Genomic DNA, 25,837 nt, shown 5'->3' on the forward strand with positions numbered 1-25,837 from the left:
TTATACGGCTGTAAAAAGATCCGGACCACCCAGTACCATGCACAGACTAACGGCATGTGTGAAAAGATGAACCATCTGGTCTTGGACCTCCTTAAGACCCTGCCGTTGGAAGAGCGGAACTTATGGCCGGAAAAGCTGTCCGATCTGGTAGACATTGACAATAACATTCCTAGCAGCTCCACCAAGTGCACGCCCACGTACCTAATGAGAGCCCGACCAGGCCGGTTGCCGGTGGACCTAGAAATGGATTTGGAGGCTCCAGAGGCCCTTCCTTCCACTGCTGACTGGGACGCCCGGCGGAGGGCGCAGTACCGACAGGTCCAAGAATACGTAGAAAAGAACTTGTGTCGGAGTCGGGGACAGCAAGAACAGTGCCTCAACAGGAAGGCTCCTGCAGGTCCCTTTCAGCCTGGGGATGTAGTACTGAAGCGAAAGAGAAGAACCCATAAGCTGGATGACCAATAGGAGAAGACCCCGTATGTTATACAACCCACTGAGTGGGAGAATGTGAAGGCCTACCAGATCAGTCGTGACCAGGGGAAGACTTCGGCCATGGTTTCCAGAGACCACCTGAAGAGGTGCCCACCACCGTTGAGGGTGGCAACTGAAGTTCCGGCCCCCAGACCGGCTGGAGAGAAAGAAAAAGAGGTAATCCACACCATGATGGGCGATTTTCCGGCAGATTGGCCTTTGCAGAATGGCGCAGTGATTCTTCCTGTGATACTGTTCCCACAACCTGTGGAGGAAAAAGAGATGGAAGTCGCCGCCAATGAACCAGTGCCCAGGGATGCACCTATACCCAGCCCCCCTGCGTCTCCGCCTGCCCCACATAATAGACGGGAAGGGGAACCAGTTTTTTCCTCCGCCCCACTGCCTGTCACCACTAACATTGGGCCCCGAAGGTCCACACGCCCCAACCTAGGCCGACCCCCGCTTAGGTACAGGGAAACTACCATTTAGGGGTGTTACACGTTGAGTGTGTAAATAAGTAAATGAATGAATCAACCGAGCAAATAACCTGATTGACACCGTGATTGACCCGGCCGTTGCCGGCAAGTTGTCCCCGCAGGGACCCTTTGTACCGTTGGCATGAGGAACTCTTCATGGACATGCCTGAGAACTTGCAGGGCACCCACGAACTGGTGGGATTGTAAATAAGTTGGGGCATGTTTTCCGTTGCCGCCTCCGGAGAGGCAGATTTGGAGGATGGGCCTGGAGGAAAGTGATGGCCCAGGCCCGCCACTACCACAACCGGTGGCGATCCTCCGGGGGTCAGGGGTCCCCCATGGACGTGGGGTCCCCTGAAGTGACAGCCGGGTGCGAGTCACCGTACCCGTTCCCGCTCGGGCAGCCTGGATCTGGACTGGGGTCAAGGGGTGCTGCCCACTTCTTAGGGGCAGCATCAGGGCTAGGTTGCTTGGGTGGGAGAGCGGAAGCTGTCCGTCCGTTATTATTAAAAGTGTGTGTATATGTGGTTTGTAACATTTAAGTGACCTGCCTCCCGTAAGGGAAGATTTAAAATGCTTAAACTGTTGATGGTTTTTATATTTTTTACAGTTAAAAAAAAAAAAGAAAAATAAAACCGGTGATGGACGGGCAGCCCGCAGACGGTCTGCATTTAAATAAGGGGGAATGTGGCGCCCTGGACTAGCCAGGTCGTCACAGGTACTACAACACACACCCCCACCCTGAGACAGGCACATCAGCCAGACGCAAAATCCTTGTTGCCTCCCTCCAGGGGCTGATGTCCACACCAGGTGGGGTGGAGCCAGGCGGTTGCCCCCACCCACTGAGGAGTTCACAGTCCTAGAGGCGGGAAAGGAAGAGAGTTCAGTTAGGGAAGTGGAAGTGAGGAGTGAGAAGGAGCAAACTGACCGTGTCCGGGTGTGTGGCCCGGGCACTAAGCGCAAGGTTGGCAGACGGTGGTGGCCGTCTGCAGGAGAGGCGAATCAACGCGGAACCGTAAGACCGGGGACGGATGGTGGCCCGCTGGTACCGAACCGGGGAGCAAAGTGAAGCCAGCACACACAGGTAGGGCCTGCGGACCCCGACCAGGCTTGGAGTCGCCGTTAGAAGTCAAATCCGTCAGTGACCAGAACCCCAGGGGTTTCCTAACAGCCAAGACCCGATTAAAGGCAACCGTCCGACCAGCAAAAGGAAATACAGCTACCACCACAGCTAGAGTTCCAAGGTCCCGAGCCTGCGGGCAAAAGGGCTCCTCCGGCACATATACACGCTGGGGAGCGGGTTACCGGTGGGAATCCATCAGGACCGAACATACACAAAGATGCAGGGAAAGGCAGCCACCACCAACCGTCCGGGAGAAGTCACAGCAGCCAGCTGCGGGACCCGTCCATCCAGCCGTTTGGTTTTCCAGAGACTTTGTGTACATTTGTGGCTGAGTAAGTACAACCGTGCCGTCCGGCACCACGCTGCGCAGTCCAGACGACCCTGCACTTTGCCAACCCTGCCTCCCCGTCACCTCACCGGGCCCCGGGACCACCCCTACCCATGGAGGGAGGGAACAACATCCCAGCTGCTCCCTACCATCGCTCCCGGGATCCCCGCCACCAGCAGCGGTGGTGCCCAACCTCACCACAACCCGTGGGTGGCATCACGGACCAAATCCCCAAACCAAACTACCCCCTTTCACTCACGGGCGAGGAGCGCCGCTTGAGTCCCCGGATCCGGGCCCACTGCTCAAGCCACCGAGCAACAGCAGCGCCGGACCCGAGCGTTAGCGAGCGCGCGGCGGCGTCCTCCCCGCCCACGACACTGCCCCACTAAGAAGACAAGGAACAGGAAGCGGCTCTAAGAACAGTTCTCGTAAGGGATCACTGCCTATGGCTGTGGGTGCAGGATACTCAGCGAAACATATTGACCCTTGGACTCCAGGGCCATAGAGATGAAGGGCTTATTTAACTTTCCTGGCTAAAAGAATGTTCACAAGTAATATGCCGTCATTGGAAACTGCAATGATTGTGTGTCTGAGTTATACAGAAGATACCATGAAGTGTGCTGCCTGCTGTATTATGTGACCAAGTGTTGTGCCAAGTAAAGACTACTTTGTTGTTATGAATTTGTTTGTCGTCCTTATCTGGAAGTCCTATTGACCTGATGAAGAGTGTAACAGCATTGCTCCAAGTAACACTATCAGCACACACAGACCCAGAACTCTCATTTAAAACCCGTGTCTCGGGGTGCTGAACTTTACACTCTTGCCCACACAGACCCAGAACTCTCATTTAAAACCCGTGTGTCGGGAGGCTGAACTTTACACTCTCCCCCATGGCTACTGCCCCGGGCACCATTACTTCAGCCATGCGCTGCAATCTCCTGACATTTGAAAAAGAGATCACTCTCCGTCATGGTACTCCCATGACATCTCTGCATTACAACTATATTTTCTAATTCCACTAAGTAATGTTCATGAACATGGATATTTATATATAGATTGCGTTTGTTGCCCTGGAACAAGCACTCTGCCCTCAATTGGATGCATTTTATACCACAGTCACGGTATTGGCATGGGCTATCTACTAGTAAGAATTAAATGTGTAAGCAATGGAAGTTCCCATATTTAGGATCCACACCAAACCCATCAGGTAGATAATAAGTGGCCAATTTACTATCTATTTGCTGCTAACCTACATGACCATCTATGATCAGACATAATTACTACCCTTGTATTTCGGTTTGATTTATTGCAGAAGCCATAAGTCCTAAAATTAATAACTAATTTATACAAATAATTAAGTATTACATATTATAAAAAAATGAGAAGACAAATCATTCAGTTTTGAACTCTATTAAATACAGTCTCTACCTATACCTAAAGCCATTGATCCAGAAGAAGGCAAAAAACCTGGACACATTCAGCCAATTTGTGCCACAGGGAAAAAATTCCTTCTCGACCCCAAGAAAAGGCGATCAGTTCAAGAACCCTGGACCAAGGCTATACTACAACTAACTGAGCTATAGGACGGTTATATCATATAAGAACCCTTATGTGGAATTCATAAACTGGCCAACAGAAGAACTGGAATTAGGCCGGTGGTAGTATGGTACTTGTTTAGGCCTGTTGTTTGAAGACCAGAAATAGCCTTCGCTATTGCCCCAGACTAGGACAGATTTTGTATTTTATTACCTTTCAGAGCATCGCATCCCTGAAGAATGAAATCATTAGGGATGATCGAATACCACAAATATCCGACTTCGCGAATATCCGACCAATAGGTCACTGCTATGTGAATATTCGATGCGCAATGTAAGTCTATGGGAAGCCCAAACAATTGTTATTCGGGTTATCCATAGACTTACATTGCATATCAAATATTCGCAAATAGTCAAATAGCGGCAACCTGTTTGCGAATTTTCGCAAAGTCAGATATTTGTGGTATTTGATCATCCCTAGAAATCATCCTTAGTGACTAAGTGAGTAAATTAAACGAAAAAAGTGCACGTTTGTTATGATGCTCAAGATGGGGACCAGAATGTGGACTAATAATAAAATAGGGAACATGATAGGAGACATATCTACAATACATATATTATTCTTATCTATCTAATATGATGACAACAGCTCTCCAGACCCGCAACCCACCACAAGGACCACTCCTGTCTAATCCCTGAAGAATGAAATCATCCTCAGTAACAATGTGAGGGGGCTAAGCGCCTCCTTTGATCTCAGAGTATAGACTCCCGGGAAAGAGTGCTGCTCAAACTGTTGGGGTGCAGATGTGGGACCCTATACCAGAGATGATGTCCTCCACCCAAATTTCAAAAAGCTGTAAGGGTCGTCAGTAGAGATGGGTAGTCGAGCTGGGCTATCGGAGGGTCACCTCTGTAGCTGTAGTGTCATTATTCGTATGGTCCCAATGTGTATATTAAAAAAAAGTGCACCTTTGTTATAATGTACAAGATGGGGACCATAATGTGGACGAAAAAAACAAAATAGGGAACATGATAGGGGACATTTCTACAATACATACATTATTCTTATCTATATAATAGGATGACAACAGCTCTCCAGACCTGCATCCCACCACAAAGACCTCTCCAGCCCTGAAGAATGAAATCATCCTTAGTGACGAAGTGAGGGACTTCGTGCCAACCTGTGGTCTTAAGGCATTGTCTCTTATAAGAGTCCTGCTCAAGGTGATGGGGTGCAACTGTGGGACCCTATACCAGAGATGATGTCCTCCACCCAACTTTCAAAAAGCTGTAAGGGTCTTCAGTAGAGATGGGTAGTCGAGCTGGGCTATCAGACGGTCACCTCTGTAGCTGTAGTGTCATTATTCGTATGGTCCCAATGTGTATATTAAAAAAAGTGCACCTTTGTTATAATGTACAAGATGGGGACCATAATGTGGACAAAAAAAACAAAATAGGGAACATGATAGGGGACATTTCTACAATACATACATTATTCTTATCTATATAATAGGATGACAACAGCTCTCCAGACCTGCATCCCACCACAAAGACCACTCCAGCCCTGAAGAATGAAATCATCCTTAGTGACGAAGTGAGGGACTTAGTGCCAACCTGTGGTCTCAAGGCATTGTCTCTTATAAGAGTTCTGCTCAAGGTGATGGGGTGCAACTGTGGGACCCTATACCAGAGATGATGTCCTCCACCCAACTTTCAAAAGCTGTAAGGGTCTTCAGTAGAGATGAGTAGTCGAGCTGGGCTATCAGACGGTCACCTCTGTAGCTGTAGTGTCATTATTCGTATGGTCCCAATGTGTAAATTAAAAAAAAGTGCACATTTAATATAATGTACAAGATGGGGACCATAATGTGGACAAAATAACAAAATAGGGAACATGATAGGGGACATTTCTAAAATACATACATTATTCTTATCTATATAATAGGATGACAACAGCTCTCCAGACCTCCATCCCACCACAAAGACCATCCCAGCCCTGAAGAATGAAATTATCCTTAGTAACGAAGTGAGGGACTTCGTGCCAACCTGTGGTCTCAAGGCATTGACTCTTATAAGAGTCCTGCTCAAGGTGATGGGGTGCAACTGTGGGACCCTATACCAGAGATGATGTCCTCCACCCAACTTTCAAAAGCTGTAAGGGTCTTCAGTAGAGATGAGTAGTTGAGCTGGGCTATCAGACGGTCACCTCTGTAGCTGTAGTGTCATTATTCGTATGGTCCCAATGTGTATATTAAAAAAAAGTGCACCTTTGTTATAATGTACAAGATGGGGACAATAATGTGGACAAAAAAAACAAAATAGGGAACATGATAGGGGACATTTCTACAATACATACATTATTCTTATCTATATAATAGGATGACAACAGCTCTCCAGACCTGCATCCCACCACAAAGACCACTCCAGCCCTGAAGAATGAAATCATCCTTAGTGACGAAGTGAGGGACTTCGTGCCAACCTGTGGTCTCAAGGCATTGTCTCTTATAAGAGTCCTGCTCAAGGTGATGGAGTGCAACTGTGGGACCCTATACCAGAGATGATGTCCTCCACCCAACTTTCAAAAAGCTGTAAGGGTCTTCAGTAGAGATGGGTAGTCGAGCTGGGCTATCAGACGGTCACCTCTGTAGCTGTAGTGTCATTATTCGTATGGTCCCAATGTGTATATTAAAAAAAAGTGCACCTTTGTTATAATGTACAAGATGGGGACCATAATGTGGACAAAAAAAACAAAATAGGGAACATGATAGGGGACATTTCTACAATACATACATTATTCTTCTCTATATAATAGGATGACAACAGCTCTCCAGACCTGCATCCCACCAAAAAGACCACTCCAGCCCTGAAGAATGAAATCATCGAAGTGAGGGACTTCGTGCCAACCTGTGGTCTCAAGGCATTGTCTCTTATAAGAGTCCTGCTCAAGGTGATGGGGTGCAACTGTGGGACCCTATACCAGAGATGATGTCCTCCACCCAACTTTCAAAAAGCTGTAAGGGTCTTCAGTAGAGATGGGTAGTCGAGCTGGGCTATCAGACGGTCACCTCTGTAGCTGTAGTGTCATTATTCGCATGGTCCCAATGTGTATATTAAAAAAAAGTGCACCTTTGTTATAATGTACAAGATGGGGGCCATAATGTGGACAAAAAAAACAAAATAGGGAACATGATAGGGGACATTTCTACAATACATACATTATTCTTATCTATATAATAGGATGACAACAGCTCTCCAGACCTGCATCCCACCACAAAGACCACTCCAACCCTGAAGAATGAAATCATCCTTAGTGACGAAGTGAGGGACTTAGTGCCAACCTGTGGTCTCAAGGCATTGTCTCTTATAAGAGTCCTGCTCAAGGTGATGGGGTGCAACTGTTGGACCCTATACCAGAGATGATGTCCTCCACCCAACTTTCAAAAGCTGTAAGGGTCTTCAGTAGAGATGAGTAGTCGAGCTGGGCTATCAGACGGTCACCTCTGTAGCTGTAGTGTCATTATTCGTATGGTCCCAATGTGTAAATTAAAAAAAAGTGCACATTTGTTATAATGTACAAGATGGGGACCATAATGTGGACAAAATAACAAAATAGGGAACATGATAGGGGACAATTCTACAACACATACATTATTCTTATCTATATAATAGGATGACAACAGCTCTCCAGACCTGCATCCCACCACAAAGACCATCCCAGCCCTGAAGAATGAAATTATCCTTAGTAACGAAGTGAGGGACTTCGTGCCAACCTGTGGTCTCAAGGCATTGACTCTTATAAGAGTCCTGCTCAAGGTGATGGGGTGCAACTGTGGGACCCTATACCAGAGATGATGTCCTCCACCCAACTTTCAAAAAGCTGTAAGGGTCTTCAGTAGAGATGTGTAGTCGAGCTGGGCTATCAGACGGTCACCTCTGTAGCTGTAGTGTCATTATTCGTATGGTCCCAATGTGTATATTAAAAAAAAGTGCACCTTTGTTATAATGTACAAGATGGGGACCATAATGTGGACAAAAAAAACAAAATAGGGAACATGATAGGGGACATTTCTACAATACATACATTATTCTTATCTATATAATAGGATGACAACAGCTCTCCAGACCTGCATCCCACCACAAAGACCATCCCAGCCCTGAAGAATGAAATTATCCTTAGTAACGAAGTGAGGGACTTCGTGCCAACTTTTGGTCTCAAGGCATTGACTCTTATAAGAGTCCTGCTCAAGGTGATGGGGTGCAACTGTGGGACCCTATACCAGAGATGATGTCCTCCACCCAACTTTCAAAAAGCTGTAAGGGTCTTCAGTAGAGATGGGTAGTCGAGCTGGGCTATCAGACGGTCACCTCTGTAGCTGTAGTGTCATTATTCGTATGGTCCCAATGTGTATATTAAAAAAAAGTGCACCTTTGTTATAATGTACAAGATGGGGACCATAATGTGGACAAAAAAAATAAAATAGGGAACATGATAGGGGACATTTCTACAATACATACATTATTCTTATCTATATAATAGGATGACAACAGCTCTCCAGACCTGCATCCCACCACAAAGAACACTCCAGCCCTGAAGAATGAAATCATCTTTAGTGACGAAATGAGGGACTTCGTGCCAACCTGTGGTCTCAAGGCATTGTCTCTTATAAGAGTCCTGCTCAAGGTGATGGGGTGCAACTGTGGGACCCTATACCAGAGATGATGTCCTCCACCCAACTTTCAAAAAGCTGTAAGGGTCTTCAGTAGAGATGGGTAGTCGAGCTGGGCTATCAGACGGTCACCTCTGTAGCTGTAGTGTCATTATTCGCATGGTCCCAATGTGTATATTAAAAAAAAGTGCACCTTTGTTATAATGTACAAGATGGGGACCATAATGTGGACAAAAAAAATAAAATAGGGAACATGATAGGGGACATTTCTACAATACATACATTATTCTTATCTATATAATAGGATGACAACAGCTCTCCAGACCTGCATCCCACCACAAAGAACACTCCAGCCCTGAAGAATGAAATCATCCTTAGTGACGAAATGAGGGACTTCGTGCCAACCTGTGGTCTCAAGGCATTGTCTCTTATAAGAGTCCTGCTCAAGGTGATGGGGTGCAACTGTGGGACCCTATACCAGAGATGATGTCCTCCACCCAACTTTCAAAAAGCTGTAAGGGTCTTCAGTAGAGATGGGTAGTCGAGCTGGGCTATCAGACGGTCACCTCTGTAGCTGTAGTGTCATTATTCGCATGGTCCCAATGTGTATATTAAAAAAAAGTGCACCTTTGTTATAATGTACAAGATGGGGACCATAATGTGGACAAAAAAAACAAAATAGGGAACATGAAAGGGGACATTTCTACAATACATACATTATTCTTATCTATATAATAGGATGACAACAGCTCTCCAGACCTGCATCCCACCACAAAGACCACTCCAGCCCTGAAGAATGAAATCATCCTTAGTGACGAAGTGAGGGACTTCGTGCCAACCTGTGGTCTCAAGGCATTGTCTCTTATAAGAGTTCTGCTCAAGGTGATGGGGTGCAACTGTGGGACCCTATACCAGAGATGATGTCCTCCACCCAACTTTCAAAAGCTGTAAGGGTCTTCAGTGGAGATGAGTAGTCGAGCTGGGCTATCAGACGGTCACCTCTGTAGCTGTAGTGTCATTATTCGTATGGTCCCAATGTGTAAATTAAAAAAAAGTGCACATTTGTTATAATGTACAAGATGGGGACCATAATGTGGACAAAATAACAAAATAGGGAACATGATAGGGGACATTTCTACAATACATACATTATTCTTATCTATATAATAGGATGACAACAGCTCTCCAGACCTGCATCCCACCACAAAGACCATCCCAGCCCTGAAGAATGAAATTATCCTTAGTAACGAAGTGAGGGACTTCGTGCCAACCTGTGGTCTCAAGGCATTGACTCTTATAAGAGTCCTGCTCAAGGTGATGGGGTGCAACTGTGGGACCCTATACCAGAGATGATGTCCTCCACCCAACTTTCAAAAAGCTGTAAGGGTCTTCAGTAGAGATGGGTAGTCGAGCTGGGCTATCAGACGGTCACCTCTGTAGCTGTAGTGTCATTATTCGTATGGTCCCAATGTGTATATTAAAAAAAAGTGCACCTTTGTTATAATGTACAAGATGGGGACCATAATGTGGACAAAAAAAAACAAAATAGGGAACATGATAGGGGACATTTCTACAATACATACATTATTCTTATCTATATAATAGGATGACAACAGCTCTCCAGACCTGCATCCCACCACAAAGACCACTCCAGCCCTGAAGAATGAAATCATCCTTAGTGACGAAGTGAGGGACTTCGTGCCAACCTGTGGTCTCAAGGCATTGTCTCTTATAAGAGTCCTGCTTAAGGTGATGGGGTGCAACTGTGGGACCCTATACCAGAGATGATGTCCTCCACCTAACTTTCAAAAAGCTGTAAGGGTCTTCAGTAGAGATGGGTAGTCAAGCTGGGCTATCAGACGGTCACCTCTGTAGCTGTAGTGTCATTATTTGTATGGTCTTAATGTGTATATTAAAAAAAAGTGCACCTTTGTTATAATGTACAAGATGGGGACCATAATGTGGACAAAAAAAACAAAATAGGGAACATGATAGGGGACATTTCTACAATACATACATTATTCTTATCTATATAATAGGATGACAACAGCTCTCCAGACCTGCATCCCACCACAAAGACCACTCCAGCCCTGAAGAATGAAATCATCCTTAGTGACGAAGTGAGAGACTTCGTGCCAACCTGTGGTCTCAAGGCATTGTCTCTTATAAGAGTCCTGCTCAAGGTGATGGGGTGCAACTGTGGGACCCTATACCAGAGATGATGTCCTCCACCCAACTTTCAAAAGCTGTAAGGGTCTTCAGTAGAGATGGGTAGTCGAGCTGGGCTATCAGACGGTCACCTCTGTAGCTGTAGTGTCATTATTTGTTTTGTCTTAATGTGTATATTAAAAAAAAGTGCACCTTTGTTATAATGTACAAGATGGGGACCATAATGTGGACAAAAAAAACAAAATAGGGAACATGATAGGGGACATTTCTACAATACATACATTATTCTTATCTATATAATAGGATGACAACAGCTCTCCAGACCTGCATCCCACCACAAAGACCATCCCAGCCCTGAAGAATGAAATTATCCTTAGTAACGAAGTGAGGGACTTCGTGCCAACCTGTGGTCTCAAGGCATTGACTCTTATAAGAGTCCTGCTCAAGGTGATGGGGTGCAACTGTGGGACCCTATACCAGAGATGATGTCCTCCACCCAACTTTCAAAAAGCTGTAAGGGTCTTCAGTAGAGATGTGTAGTCGAGCTGGGCTATCAGACGGTCACCTCTGTAGCTGTAGTGTCATTATTCGTATGGTCCCAATGTGTATATTAAAAAAAAGTGCACCTTTGTTATAATGTACAAGATGGGGACCATAATGTGGACAAAAAAAACAAAATAGGGAACATGATAGGGGACATTTCTACAATACATACATTATTCTTATCTATATAATAGGATGACAACAGCTCTCCAGACCTGCATCCCACCACAAAGACCATCCCAGCCCTGAAGAATGAAATTATCCTTAGTAACGAAGTGAGGGACTTCGTGCCAACTTTTGGTCTCAAGGCATTGACTCTTATAAGAGTCCTGCTCAAGGTGATGGGGTGCAACTGTGGGACCCTATACCAGAGATGATGTCCTCCACCCAACTTTCAAAAAGCTGTAAGGGTCTTCAGTAGAGATGGGTAGTCGAGCTGGGCTATCAGACGGTCACCTCTGTAGCTGTAGTGTCATTATTCGTATGGTCCCAATGTGTATATTAAAAAAAAGTGCACCTTTGTTATAATGTACAAGATGGGGACCATAATGTGGACAAAAAAAATAAAATAGGGAACATGATAGGGGACATTTCTACAATACATACATTATTCTTATCTATATAATAGGATGACAACAGCTCTCCAGACCTGCATCCCACCACAAAGAACACTCCAGCCCTGAAGAATGAAATCATCTTTAGTGACGAAATGAGGGACTTCGTGCCAACCTGTGGTCTCAAGGCATTGTCTCTTATAAGAGTCCTGCTCAAGGTGATGGGGTGCAACTGTGGGACCCTATACCAGAGATGATGTCCTCCACCCAACTTTCAAAAAGCTGTAAGGGTCTTCAGTAGAGATGGGTAGTCGAGCTGGGCTATCAGACGGTCACCTCTGTAGCTGTAGTGTCATTATTCGCATGGTCCCAATGTGTATATTAAAAAAAAGTGCACCTTTGTTATAATGTACAAGATGGGGACCATAATGTGGACAAAAAAAACAAAATAGGGAACATGATAGGGGACATTTCTACAATACATACATTATTCTTATCTATATAATAGGATGACAACAGCTCTCCAGACCTGCATCCCACCACAAAGACCATCCCAGCCCTGAAGAATGAAATTATCCTTAGTAACGAAGTGAGGGACTTCGTGCCAACTTTTGGTCTCAAGGCATTGACTCTTATAAGAGTCCTGCTCAAGGTGATGGGGTGCAACTGTGGGACCCTATACCAGAGATGATGTCCTCCACCCAACTTTCAAAAAGCTGTAAGGGTCTTCAGTAGAGATGGGTAGTCGAGCTGGGCTATCAGACGGTCACCTCTGTAGCTGTAGTGTCATTATTCGTATGGTCCCAATGTGTATATTAAAAAAAAGTGCACCTTTGTTATAATGTACAAGATGGGGACCATAATGTGGACAAAAAAAATAAAATAGGGAACATGATAGGGGACATTTCTACAATACATACATTATTCTTATCTATATAATAGGATGACAACAGCTCTCCAGACCTGCATCCCACCACAAAGAACACTCCAGCCCTGAAGAATGAAATCATCCTTAGTGACGAAATGAGGGACTTCGTGCCAACCTGTGGTCTCAAGGCATTGTCTCTTATAAGAGTCCTGCTCAAGGTGATGGGGTGCAACTGTGGGACCCTATACCAGAGATGATGTCCTCCACCCAACTTTCAAAAAGCTGTAAGGGTCTTCAGTAGAGATGGGTAGTCGAGCTGGGCTATCAGACGGTCACCTCTGTAGCTGTAGTGTCATTATTCGCATGGTCCCAATGTGTATATTAAAAAAAAGTGCACCTTTGTTATAATGTACAAGATGGGGACCATAATGTGGACAAAAAAAACAAAATAGGGAACATGATAGGGGACATTTCTACAATACATACATTATTCTTATCTATATAATAGGATGACAACAGCTCTCCAGACCTGCATCCCACCACAAAGAACACTCCAGCCCTGAAGAATGAAATCATCCTTAGTGACGAAATGAGGGACTTCGTGCCAACCTGTGGTCTCAAGGCATTGTCTCTTATAAGAGTCCTGCTCAAGGTGATGGGGTGCAACTGTGGGACCCTATACCAGAGATGATGTCCTCCACCCAACTTTCAAAAAGCTGTAAGGGTCTTCAGTAGAGATGGGTAGTCGAGCTGGGCTATCAGACGGTCACCTCTGTAGCTGTAGTGTCATTATTCGCATGGTCCCAATGTGTATATTAAAAAAAAGTGCACCTTTGTTATAATGTACAAGATGGGGACCATAATGTGGACAAAAAAAACAAAATAGGGAACATGATAGGGGACATTTCTACAATACATACATTATTCTTATCTATATAATAGGATGACAACAGCTCTCCAGACCTGCATCCCACCACAAAGACCATCCCAGCCCTGAAGAATGAAATTATCCTTAGTAACGAAGTGAGGGACTTCGTGCCAACTTTTGGTCTCAAGGCATTGACTCTTATAAGAGTCCTGCTCAAGGTGATGGGGTGCAACTGTGGGACCCTATACCAGAGATGATGTCCTCCACCCAACTTTCAAAAAGCTGTAAGGGTCTTCAGTAGAGATGGGTAGTCGAGCTGGGCTATCAGACGGTCACCTCTGTAGCTGTAGTGTCATTATTCGTATGGTCCCAATGTGTATATTAAAAAAAAGTGCACCTTTGTTATAATGTACAAGATGGGGACCATAATGTGGACAAAAAAAATAAAATAGGGAACATGATAGGGGACATTTCTACAATACATACATTATTCTTATCTATATAATAGGATGACAACAGCTCTCCAGACCTGCATCCCACCACAAAGAACACTCCAGCCCTGAAGAATGAAATCATCCTTAGTGACGAAATGAGGGACTTCGTGCCAACCTGTGGTCTCAAGGCATTGTCTCTTATAAGAGTCCTGCTCAAGGTGATGGGGTGCAACTGTGGGACCCTATACCAGAGATGATGTCCTCCACCCAACTTTCAAAAAGCTGTAAGGGTCTTCAGTAGAGATGGGTAGTCGAGCTGGGCTATCAGACGGTCACCTCTGTAGCTGTAGTGTCATTATTCGCATGGTCCCAATGTGTATATTAAAAAAAAGTGCACCTTTGTTATAATGTACAAGATGGGGACCATAATGTGGACAAAAAAAACAAAATAGGGAACATGAAAGGGGACATTTCTACAATACATACATTATTCTTATCTATATAATAGGATGACAACAGCTCTCCAGACCTGCATCCCACCACAAAGACCACTCCAGCCCTGAAGAATGAAATCATCCTTAGTGACGAAGTGAGGGACTTCGTGCCAACCTGTGGTCTCAAGGCATTGTCTCTTATAAGAGTTCTGCTCAAGGTGATGGGGTGCAACTGTGGGACCCTATACCAGAGATGATGTCCTCCACCCAACTTTCAAAAGCTGTAAGGGTCTTCAGTGGAGATGAGTAGTCGAGCTGGGCTATCAGACGGTCACCTCTGTAGCTGTAGTGTCATTATTCGTATGGTCCCAATGTGTAAATTAAAAAAAAGTGCACATTTGTTATAATGTACAAGATGGGGACCATAATGTGGACAAAATAACAAAATAGGGAACATGATAGGGGACATTTCTACAATACATACATTATTCTTATCTATATAATAGGATGACAACAGCTCTCCAGACCTGCATCCCACCACAAAGACCATCCCAGCCCTGAAGAATGAAATTATCCTTAGTAACGAAGTGAGGGACTTCGTGCCAACCTGTGGTCTCAAGGCATTGACTCTTATAAGAGTCCTGCTCAAGGTGATGGGGTGCAACTGTGGGACCCTATACCAGAGATGATGTCCTCCACCCAACTTTCAAAAAGCTGTAAGGGTCTTCAGTAGAGATGGGTAGTCGAGCTGGGCTATCAGACGGTCACCTCTGTAGCTGTAGTGTCATTATTCGTATGGTCCCAATGTGTATATTAAAAAAAAGTGCACCTTTGTTATAATGTACAAGATGGGGACCATAATGTGGACAAAAAAAAACAAAATAGGGAACATGATAGGGGACATTTCTACAATACATACATTATTCTTATCTATATAATAGGATGACAACAGCTCTCCAGACCTGCATCCCACCACAAAGACCACTCCAGCCCTGAAGAATGAAATCATCCTTAGTGACGAAGTGAGGGACTTCGTGCCAACCTGTGGTCTCAAGGCATTGTCTCTTATAAGAGTCCTGCTTAAGGTGATGGGGTGCAACTGTGGGACCCTATACCAGAGATGATGTCCTCCACCTAACTTTCAAAAAGCTGTAAGGGTCTTCAGTAGAGATGGGTAGTCAAGCTGGGCTATCAGACGGTCACCTCTGTAGCTGTAGTGTCATTATTTGTATGGTCTTAATGTGTATATTAAAAAAAAGTGCACCTTTGTTATAATGTACAAGATGGGGACCATAATGTGGACAAAAAAAACAAAATAGGGAACATGATAGGGGACATTTCTACAATACATACATTATTCTTATCTATATAATAGGATGACAACAGCTCTCCAGACCTGCATCCCACCACAAAGACCACTCCAGCCCTGAAGAATGAAATCATCCTTAGTGACGAAGTGAGAGACTTCGTGCCAACCTGTGGTCTCAAGGCATTGTCTCTTATAAGAGTCCTGCTCAAGGTGATGGGGTGCAACTGTGGGACCCTATACCAGAGATGATGTCCTCCACCCAACTTTCAAAAGCTGTAAGGGTCTTCAGTAGAGATGGGTAGTCGAGCTGGGCTATCAGACGGTCACCTCTGTAGCTGTAGTGTCATTATTTGTTTTGTCTTAATGTGTATATTAAAAAAAAGTGCACCTTTGTTATAATGTACAAGATGGGGACCATAATGTGGACAAAAAAAACAAAATAGGGAACATGATAGGGGACATTTCTACAATACATACATTATTCTTATCTATATAATAGGATGACAACAGCTCTCCAGACCTGCATCCCACCACAAAGACCATCCCAGCCCTGAAGAATAAAATTATCCTTAGTAACGAAGTGAGGGACTTCGAGCCATCCTGTGGTCTCAAGGCATTGACTCTTATAAGAGTCCTGCTCAAGGTGATGGGGTGCAACTGTGGGACCCTATACCAGAGATGATGTCCTCCACCCAACTTTCAAAAAGCTGTAAGGGTCTTCAGTAGAGATGGGTAGTCGAGCTGGGCTATCAGACGGTCACCTCTGTAGCTGTAGTGTCATTATTCGTATGGTCCCAATGTGTATATTAAAAAAAAGTGCACGTTTGTTGTAATGTACAAGATGGGGACCATAATGTGGACAAAAAAAACAAAAAAGGGAACATGATAGGGGACATTTCTACAATACATACATTATTCTTATCTATATAATAGGATGACAACAGCTCTCCAGACCTGCATCCCACCACAAAGACCACTCCAGCCCTGAAGAATGAAATCATCCTTAGTGACGAAGTGAGGGACTTAGTGCCAACCTGTGTTCTCAAGGCATTGTCTCTTATAAGAGTCCTGCTCAAGGTGATGGGGTGCAACTGTGGGACCCTATACCAGAGATGATGTCCTCCACCCAACTTTCAAAAGCTGTAAGGGTCTTCAGTAGAGATGAGTAGTCGAGCTGGGCTATCAGACGGTCACCTCTGTAGCTGTAGTGTCATTATTCGTATGGTCCCAATGTGTAAATTAAAAAAAAAAGTGCACATTTCTTATAATGTACAAGATGGGGACCATACTGTGGACAAAATAACAAAATAGGGAACATGATAGGGGACATTTCTACAATACATACATTATTCTTATCTATATAATAGGATGACAACAGCTCTCCAGACCTGCATCCCACCACAAAGACCATCCCAGCCCTGAAGAATGAAATTATCCTTAGTAACGAAGTGAGGGACTTCGTGCCAACCTGTGGTCTCAAGGCATTGACTCTTATAAGAGTCCTGCTCAAGGTGATGGGGTGCAACTGTGGGACCCTATACCAGAGATGATGTCCTCCACCCAACTTTCAAAAAGCTGTAAGGGTCTTCAGTAGAGATGGGTAGTCGAGCTGGGCTATCAGACGGTCACCTCTGTAGCTGTAGTGTCATTATTCGTATGGTCCCAATGTGTATATTAAAAAAAGTGCACCTTTGTTATAATGTACAAGATGGGGACCATAATGTGGACAAAAAAAACAAAATAGGGAACATGATAGGGGACATTTCTACAATACATACATTATTCTTATTTATATAATAGGATGACAACAGCTCTCCAGACTTGCATCCCACCACAAAGACCACTCCAGCCCTGAAGAATGAAATCATCCTTAGTGACGAAGTGAGGGACTTCGTGCCAACCTGTGGTCTCAAGGCATTGTCTCTTATAAGAGTCCTGCTTAAGGTGATGGGGTGCAACTGTGGGACCCTATACCAGAGATGATGTCCTCCACCTAACTTTCAAAAAGCTGTAAGGGTCTTCAGTAGAGATGGGTAGTCGAGCTGGGCTATCAGACGGTCACCTCTGTAGCTGTAGTGTCATTATTCGTATGGTCCCAATGTGTATATTAAAAAAAAGTGCACCTTTGTTATAATGTACAAGATGGGGACCATAATGTGGACAAAATAACAAAATAGGGAACATGATAGGGGACATTTCTACAATACATACATTATTCTTATCTATATAATAGGATGACAACAGCTCTCCAGACCTGCATCCCACCACAAAGACCACTCCATCCCTGAAGAATGAAATCATCCTAAGTGACGAAGTGAGGGACTTCGTGCCAACCTGTGGTCTCAAGGCATTGACTCTTATAAGAGTCCTGCTCAAGGTGATGGGGTGCAACTGTGGGACCCTATACCAGAGATGATGTCCTCCACCCAACTTTCAAAAAGCTGTAAGGGTCTTCAGTAGAGATGGGTAGTCGAGCTGGGCTATCAGACGGTCACCTCTGTAGCTGTAGTGTCATTATTCGCATGGTCCCAATGTGTATATTAAAAAAAAGTGCACCTTTGTTATAATGTACAAGATGGGGACCATAATGTGGACAAAAAAAACAAAATAGGGAACATGAAAGGGGACATTTCTACAATACATACATTATTCTTATCTATATAATAGGATGACAACAGCTCTCCAGACCTGCATCCCACCACAAAGACCACTCCAGCCCTGAAGAATGAAATCATCCTTAGTGACGAAGTGAGGGACTTCGTGCCAACCTGTGGTCTCAAGGCATTGTCTCTTATAAGAGTTCTGCTCAAGGTGATGGGGTGCAACTGTGGGACCCTATACCAGAGATGATGTCCTCCACCCAACTTTCAAAAGCTGTAAGGGTCTTCAGTGGAGATGAGTAGTCGAGCTGGGCTATCAGACGGTCACCTCTGTAGCTGTAGTGTCATTATTCGTATGGTCCCAATGTGTAAATTAAAAAAAAGTGCACATTTGTTATAATGTACAAGATGGGGACCATAATGTGGACAAAATAACAAAATAGGGAACATGATAGGGGACATTTCTACAATACATACATTATTCTTATCTATATAATAGGATGACAACAGCTCTCCAGACCTGCATCCCACCACAAAGACCATCCCAGCCCTGAAGAATGAAATTATCCTTAGTAACGAAGTGAGGGACTTCGTGCCAACCTGTGGTCTCAAGGCATTGACTCTTATAAGAGTCCTGCTCAAGGTGATGGGGTGCAACTGTGGGACCCTATACCAGAGATGATGTCCTCCACCCAACTTTCAAAAAGCTGTAAGGGTCTTCAGTAGAGATGGGTAGTCGAGCTGGGCTATCAGACGGTCACCTCTGTAGCTGTAGTGTCATTATTCGTATGGTCCCAATGTGTATATTAAAAAAAAGTGCACCTTTGTTATAATGTACAAGATGGGGACCATAATGTGGACAAAAAAAAACAAAATAGGGAACATGATAGGGGACATTTCTACAATACATACATTATTCTTATCTATATAATAGGATGACAACAGCTCTCCAGACCTGCATCCCACCACAAAGACCACTCCAGCCCTGAAGAATGAAATCATCCTTAGTGACGAAGTGAGGGACTTCGTGCCAACCTGTGGTCTCAAGGCATTGTCTCTTATAAGAGTCCTGCTTAAGGTGATGGGGTGCAACTGTGGGACCCTATACCAGAGATGATGTCCTCCACCTAACTTTCAAAAAGCTGTAAGGGTCTTCAGTAGAGATGGGTAGTCAAGCTGGGCTATCAGACGGTCACCTCTGTAGCTGTAGTGTCATTATTTGTATGGTCTTAATGTGTATATTAAAAAAAAGTGCACCTTTGTTATAATGTACAAGATGGGGACCATAATGTGGACAAAAAAAACAAAATAGGGAACATGATAGGGGACATTTCTACAATACATACATTATTCTTATCTATATAATAGGATGACAACAGCTCTCCAGACCTGCATCCCACCACAAAGACCACTCCAGCCCTGAAGAATGAAATCATCCTTAGTGACGAAGTGAGAGACTTCGTGCCAACCTGTGGTCTCAAGGCATTGTCTCTTATAAGAGTCCTGCTCAAGGTGATGGGGTGCAACTGTGGGACCCTATACCAGAGATGATGTCCTCCACCCAACTTTCAAAAGCTGTAAGGGTCTTCAGTAGAGATGGGTAGTCGAGCTGGGCTATCAGACGGTCACCTCTGTAGCTGTAGTGTCATTATTTGTTTTGTCTTAATGTGTATATTAAAAAAAAGTGCACCTTTGTTATAATGTACAAGATGGGGACCATAATGTGGACAAAAAAAACAAAATAGGGAACATGATAGGGGACATTTCTACAATACATACATTATTCTTATCTATATAATAGGATGACAACAGCTCTCCAGACCTGCATCCCACCACAAAGACCATCCCAGCCCTGAAGAATAAAATTATCCTTAGTAACGAAGTGAGGGACTTCGAGCCATCCTGTGGTCTCAAGGCATTGACTCTTATAAGAGTCCTGCTCAAGGTGATGGGGTGCAACTGTGGGACCCTATACCAGAGATGATGTCCTCCACCCAACTTTCAAAAAGCTGTAAGGGTCTTCAGTAGAGATGGGTAGTCGAGCTGGGCTATCAGACGGTCACCTCTGTAGCTGTAGTGTCATTATTCGTATGGTCCCAATGTGTATATTAAAAAAAAGTGCACGTTTGTTGTAATGTACAAGATGGGGACCATAATGTGGACAAAAAAAACAAAAAAGGGAACATGATAGGGGACATTTCTACAATACATACATTATTCTTATCTATATAATAGGATGACAACAGCTCTCCAGACCTGCATCCCACCACAAAGACCACTCCAGCCCTGAAGAATGAAATCATCCTTAGTGACGAAGTGAGGGACTTAGTGCCAACCTGTGTTCTCAAGGCATTGTCTCTTATAAGAGTCCTGCTCAAGGTGATGGGGTGCAACTGTGGGACCCTATACCAGAGATGATGTCCTCCACCCAACTTTCAAAAGCTGTAAGGGTCTTCAGTAGAGATGAGTAGTCGAGCTGGGCTATCAGACGGTCACCTCTGTAGCTGTAGTGTCATTATTCGTATGGTCCCAATGTGTAAATTAAAAAAAAAAGTGCACATTTCTTATAATGTACAAGATGGGGACCATACTGTGGACAAAATAACAAAATAGGGAACATGATAGGGGACATTTCTACAATACATACATTATTCTTATCTATATAATAGGATGACAACAGCTCTCCAGACCTGCATCCCACCACAAAGACCATCCCAGCCCTGAAGAATGAAATTATCCTTAGTAACGAAGTGAGGGACTTCGTGCCAACCTGTGGTCTCAAGGCATTGACTCTTATAAGAGTCCTGCTCAAGGTGATGGGGTGCAACTGTGGGACCCTATACCAGAGATGATGTCCTCCACCCAACTTTCAAAAAGCTGTAAGGGTCTTCAGTAGAGATGGGTAGTCGAGCTGGGCTATCAGACGGTCACCTCTGTAGCTGTAGTGTCATTATTCGTATGGTCCCAATGTGTATATTAAAAAAAGTGCACCTTTGTTATAATGTACAAGATGGGGACCATAATGTGGACAAAAAAAACAAAATAGGGAACATGATAGGGGACATTTCTACAATACATACATTATTCTTATTTATATAATAGGATGACAACAGCTCTCCAGACTTGCATCCCACCACAAAGACCACTCCAGCCCTGAAGAATGAAATCATCCTTAGTGACGAAGTGAGGGACTTCGTGCCAACCTGTGGTCTCAAGGCATTGTCTCTTATAAGAGTCCTGCTTAAGGTGATGGGGTGCAACTGTGGGACCCTATACCAGAGATGATGTCCTCCACCTAACTTTCAAAAAGCTGTAAGGGTCTTCAGTAGAGATGGGTAGTCGAGCTGGGCTATCAGACGGTCACCTCTGTAGCTGTAGTGTCATTATTCGTATGGTCCCAATGTGTATATTAAAAAAAAGTGCACCTTTGTTATAATGTACAAGATGGGGACCATAATGTGGACAAAATAACAAAATAGGGAACATGATAGGGGACATTTCTACAATACATACATTATTCTTATCTATATAATAGGATGACAACAGCTCTCCAGACCTGCATCCCACCACAAAGACCACTCCATCCCTGAAGAATGAAATCATCCTAAGTGACGAAGTGAGGGACTTCGTGCCAACCTGTGGTCTCAAGGCATTGACTCTTATAAGAGTCCTGCTCAAGGTGATGGGGTGCAACTGTGGGACCCTATACCAGAGATGATGTCCTCCACCCAACTTTCAAAAGCTGTAAGGGTCTTCAGTAGAGATGGGTAGTCGAGCTGGGCTATCAGACGGTCACCTCTGTAGCTGTAGTGTCATTATTCGTATGGTCCCAATGTGTATATTAAAAAAAAGTGCACCTTTGTTATAATGTACAAGATGGGGACCATAATGTGGACAAAATAACAAAATAGGGAACATGATAGGGGACATTTCTACAATACATACATTATTCTTATCTATATAATAGGATGACAACAGCTCTCCAGACCTGCATCCCACCACAAAGACCACTCCATCCCTGAAGAATGAAATCATCCTAAGTGACGAAGTGAGGGACTTCGTGCCAACCTGTGGTCTCAAGGCATTGACTCATAAGGCACCAAATATAATAAACCGATAGTCCTATAATCTCACACTAATCTATATCCTGGCCCTTTCTACATTCTTCAGCCTTCCTTTCTGGATCCAGATATACTTTCTAGAAAGAAAAAAAAAAAAAAGGGTCAGGCAAAGGCCTAGAAATCTGAAGACTAATGTAAAAATTGAAGATGGACTTCAGTTGGTTGTGTTTATATCTTATCTGACATCCTTAAATGAGATTGTGACTAGATGCCCCATATGTGCACATATGTGAGAACAAATAATCTATTACAATCCACCATCTACCAATTTTTCAGATTATAATCACATATTTCAATGCATACGTTACAACATTCCAAATGTAATGGTCCCAGTGATCCAAAATGGTGGAATTTGCTCCACATTTTTCAGTATCACTCACTACAAAATCTGTCAATCCGTATTATTTCAATTTTGCACCTTAATGATAAATGTGGGGCAGATTATGCCAGTGCAAGCATGGTAATACACTGCCCAATGTTAAATGAGATCAATGTTTCACATTTTTCAAGTCAAGTAAAAAAATTTTTTTTTGGAGAAAACTGGTATTTGTTAATCATGTTAAGAATGGTTGCAACCAACAGAAACTTAATTGATGTATTTTTAACACAGGTATTACCTGTCTACATTATGTGTTACCTTTATGTAGAAGTGCAGTATTAACCTCTTCACGACACATGACATATTGGATATGTCATGGATCGTGTCAGGTTAATCACCGCCAGCTGCTGTGGGCAGCCGGTGGAGATCTCCGCACATGTCAGCTGATTTGAACAGCTGACACGTGTGTCTTGGAGGCTGGAGTGGATCCGCAATCCACCTTTGCCTGTTAACCCCTTAGATCGTACTTTCAAAATGTGAGCGCAATGTAAATGCCCAGCACGGTAAGCTTGTACTCACCCGCTGCCATCGGAAGTCACGTGGCATGATCACATTCTGCCAATGGTTTCCATGGTAGCAAAGGGTCATGTAATGACTCCTGTAGGTATCATGAGTCACTTCCTCTTACTGCCAGCAGAGCACCATGTGTGAGAGGAGAGCAGCAGATTAAAACTGTGCATCTGCGATCTACAAAAATGAACCAGCAATCAGACTGCTGATCCTTATAGCCAGGGCCGGCTCCAGGTTTTTGTGGGCCCTGGGCGAAAGAGTCTCAGTGGGCCCCATCCACACACAGACATGCACAGATACATACACATACAGGCACACGTACACATACTTATTTAAAGAGAAATTCACAAAAACACATAGACATAAATCTAGACACAGTCATATACACTGCCATACATAGATACACACACACACACACACACACACACATTATTTTTATATATTTATCCTGTATATATATTTCTAATATTGGGAAGCCGGCAACAGCCTCATTCACCTCCCGGCTTGTCTAACAGACATGGCTGCACATAGGGCACACTAACACTGCTGTATATACATCACAAGAGAGGCTGGGGACAAACACAATACTGGGGGAATACATATTACTGAGGAAAGGGGTATACATCTCTAGAGGAGGGCAGTGACTGAGGTGGGGGGGACAACTGTGAGGTGGAGGGTTGACATGCAGCTCTGGGTGTATACAGCTCTGGGGTGGGGGGGGACATACAGCACCTGGGTGGAGGGGACATACAACTCTGGGGGTATAGTAGTATGCAGCCCCCATATTGTGTTATGAAGCCCCCATTGTCCTCCATATAGTATTATGTAGCCCCCATATGCCCTATGCAGCCCCCATATAGCACAATGCAGACCCAGATAGCATTAGGCACCTTCATGTAGTATACAGCACACATATAGCACAATGCAGACCCAGATAGCAATAGGCACCCTCATGTAGTACACAGCCCCTAAATACCACAGTGCAGAGCCAGATAGCATTAGGCACCCTCATGTAGTACACAGCACCTATATAACACAGTGCAGAGCCAGATAGCATTAGGTATCCTCATGTAGTACACAGACCTGTATAGTACAGTGCAGACCCAGACAGCACAGTGGAGAGCCAGATAGCATTAGGCACCCTCATGTAGCATACAGCTTGTATATAACATAGCCTGTATATAGCACAGTGCAGAGCCAGATAGCAGTAGGCACCCTCATGTAGAATACAGTGATTAATACTCAGTGGCGTAACTAGAGTTTGATGGGCCCTGGTGCAAAATTTGGATCGGGGCCCCCCTCCACGTACACCGACACTTAGGGTGCGGGATAATGACACTGACACTCGGGGTACAGGATAATGATGCTGACACTTGGCTCTTACCCTCAACACCCAGCTTTCCCATGATCTGAAATCCCTCTATCAGTACCCAGCTTTCCCATGTTCTGATATCCATCTTTCCCTCAGCACCCAGCTTTCCCATAACAGAGTAAAGCTGGGTGCTGAGAGATGTATAGCAGAGCATGGGAAAGCTGGGTGCTGAGGGAAAGAGCCTTTTTCCCTCAGCACAAAACATTCCCATCCCATACTTGTATCTTTGTCCTCCTTGTATATAGATCTCCAAATACTATAATGGCCCCCACATAGCCTTCCGTATAATATAAAGGGTCCCACATAACCCGTCATATATTATAATGCACCCCCATAGTTCGCCATGTATTATAATGCACCCCATAGTACTCCATATATTATACTGCACCACAGTCCTCCATGTTTTATAACGCACACCCATGTGTGACCATGTGTAAGGTAGCCTCCATATTTCTCCATTTATTATAATGTAGCCCCCATAGTGCTACATGTATTATAATGTAGCGCCATAAATCATCATTTTGTATTATGCAGCCCCATACTCCTCCATGTATAATGCACCCCTAGTCCATGTATAAGATGTCCTTCATGTTTATTATGCAGTCCCATAGACCTCCATGTATCATGGAGCCAGGCCCCTCCAGGCCTCCATGTGTCATGCAGCCAGCAAAATAAAAAACAAGTACCTCTCTTCTCCTTCCAACCCTGCGACTGCGGTAGTTACGCCCCTGCCCCCATATGTCACACATCCTGCACCCCCATATCACACACACTACACCCCCATATCTCACACACCCTGCTTCCCATACAGCCTGCACCCCCATAACACACACACTACACCCCCATATCACACACACTACACCCCCATATCTCACACCCTGCTTCCCATACAGCCTGCACCCCCATATCCCACACACACACACACTGCTCCCCATACAGCCTGCACCCCCCATATCCCACACACACTGCTTCCCATACAGCCTGCACCCCCCATATCCCACACACACACACTGCTCCCCATACAGCCTGCACCCCCCATATCCCCCACACACACACACACACTGCTCCCCATACAA

Source organism: Anomaloglossus baeobatrachus, chromosome 7 (genome assembly GCF_048569485.1).
Source record: "Anomaloglossus baeobatrachus isolate aAnoBae1 chromosome 7, aAnoBae1.hap1, whole genome shotgun sequence".
In the NCBI taxonomy this organism is placed as follows: domain Eukaryota; kingdom Metazoa; phylum Chordata; class Amphibia; order Anura; family Aromobatidae; genus Anomaloglossus; species Anomaloglossus baeobatrachus.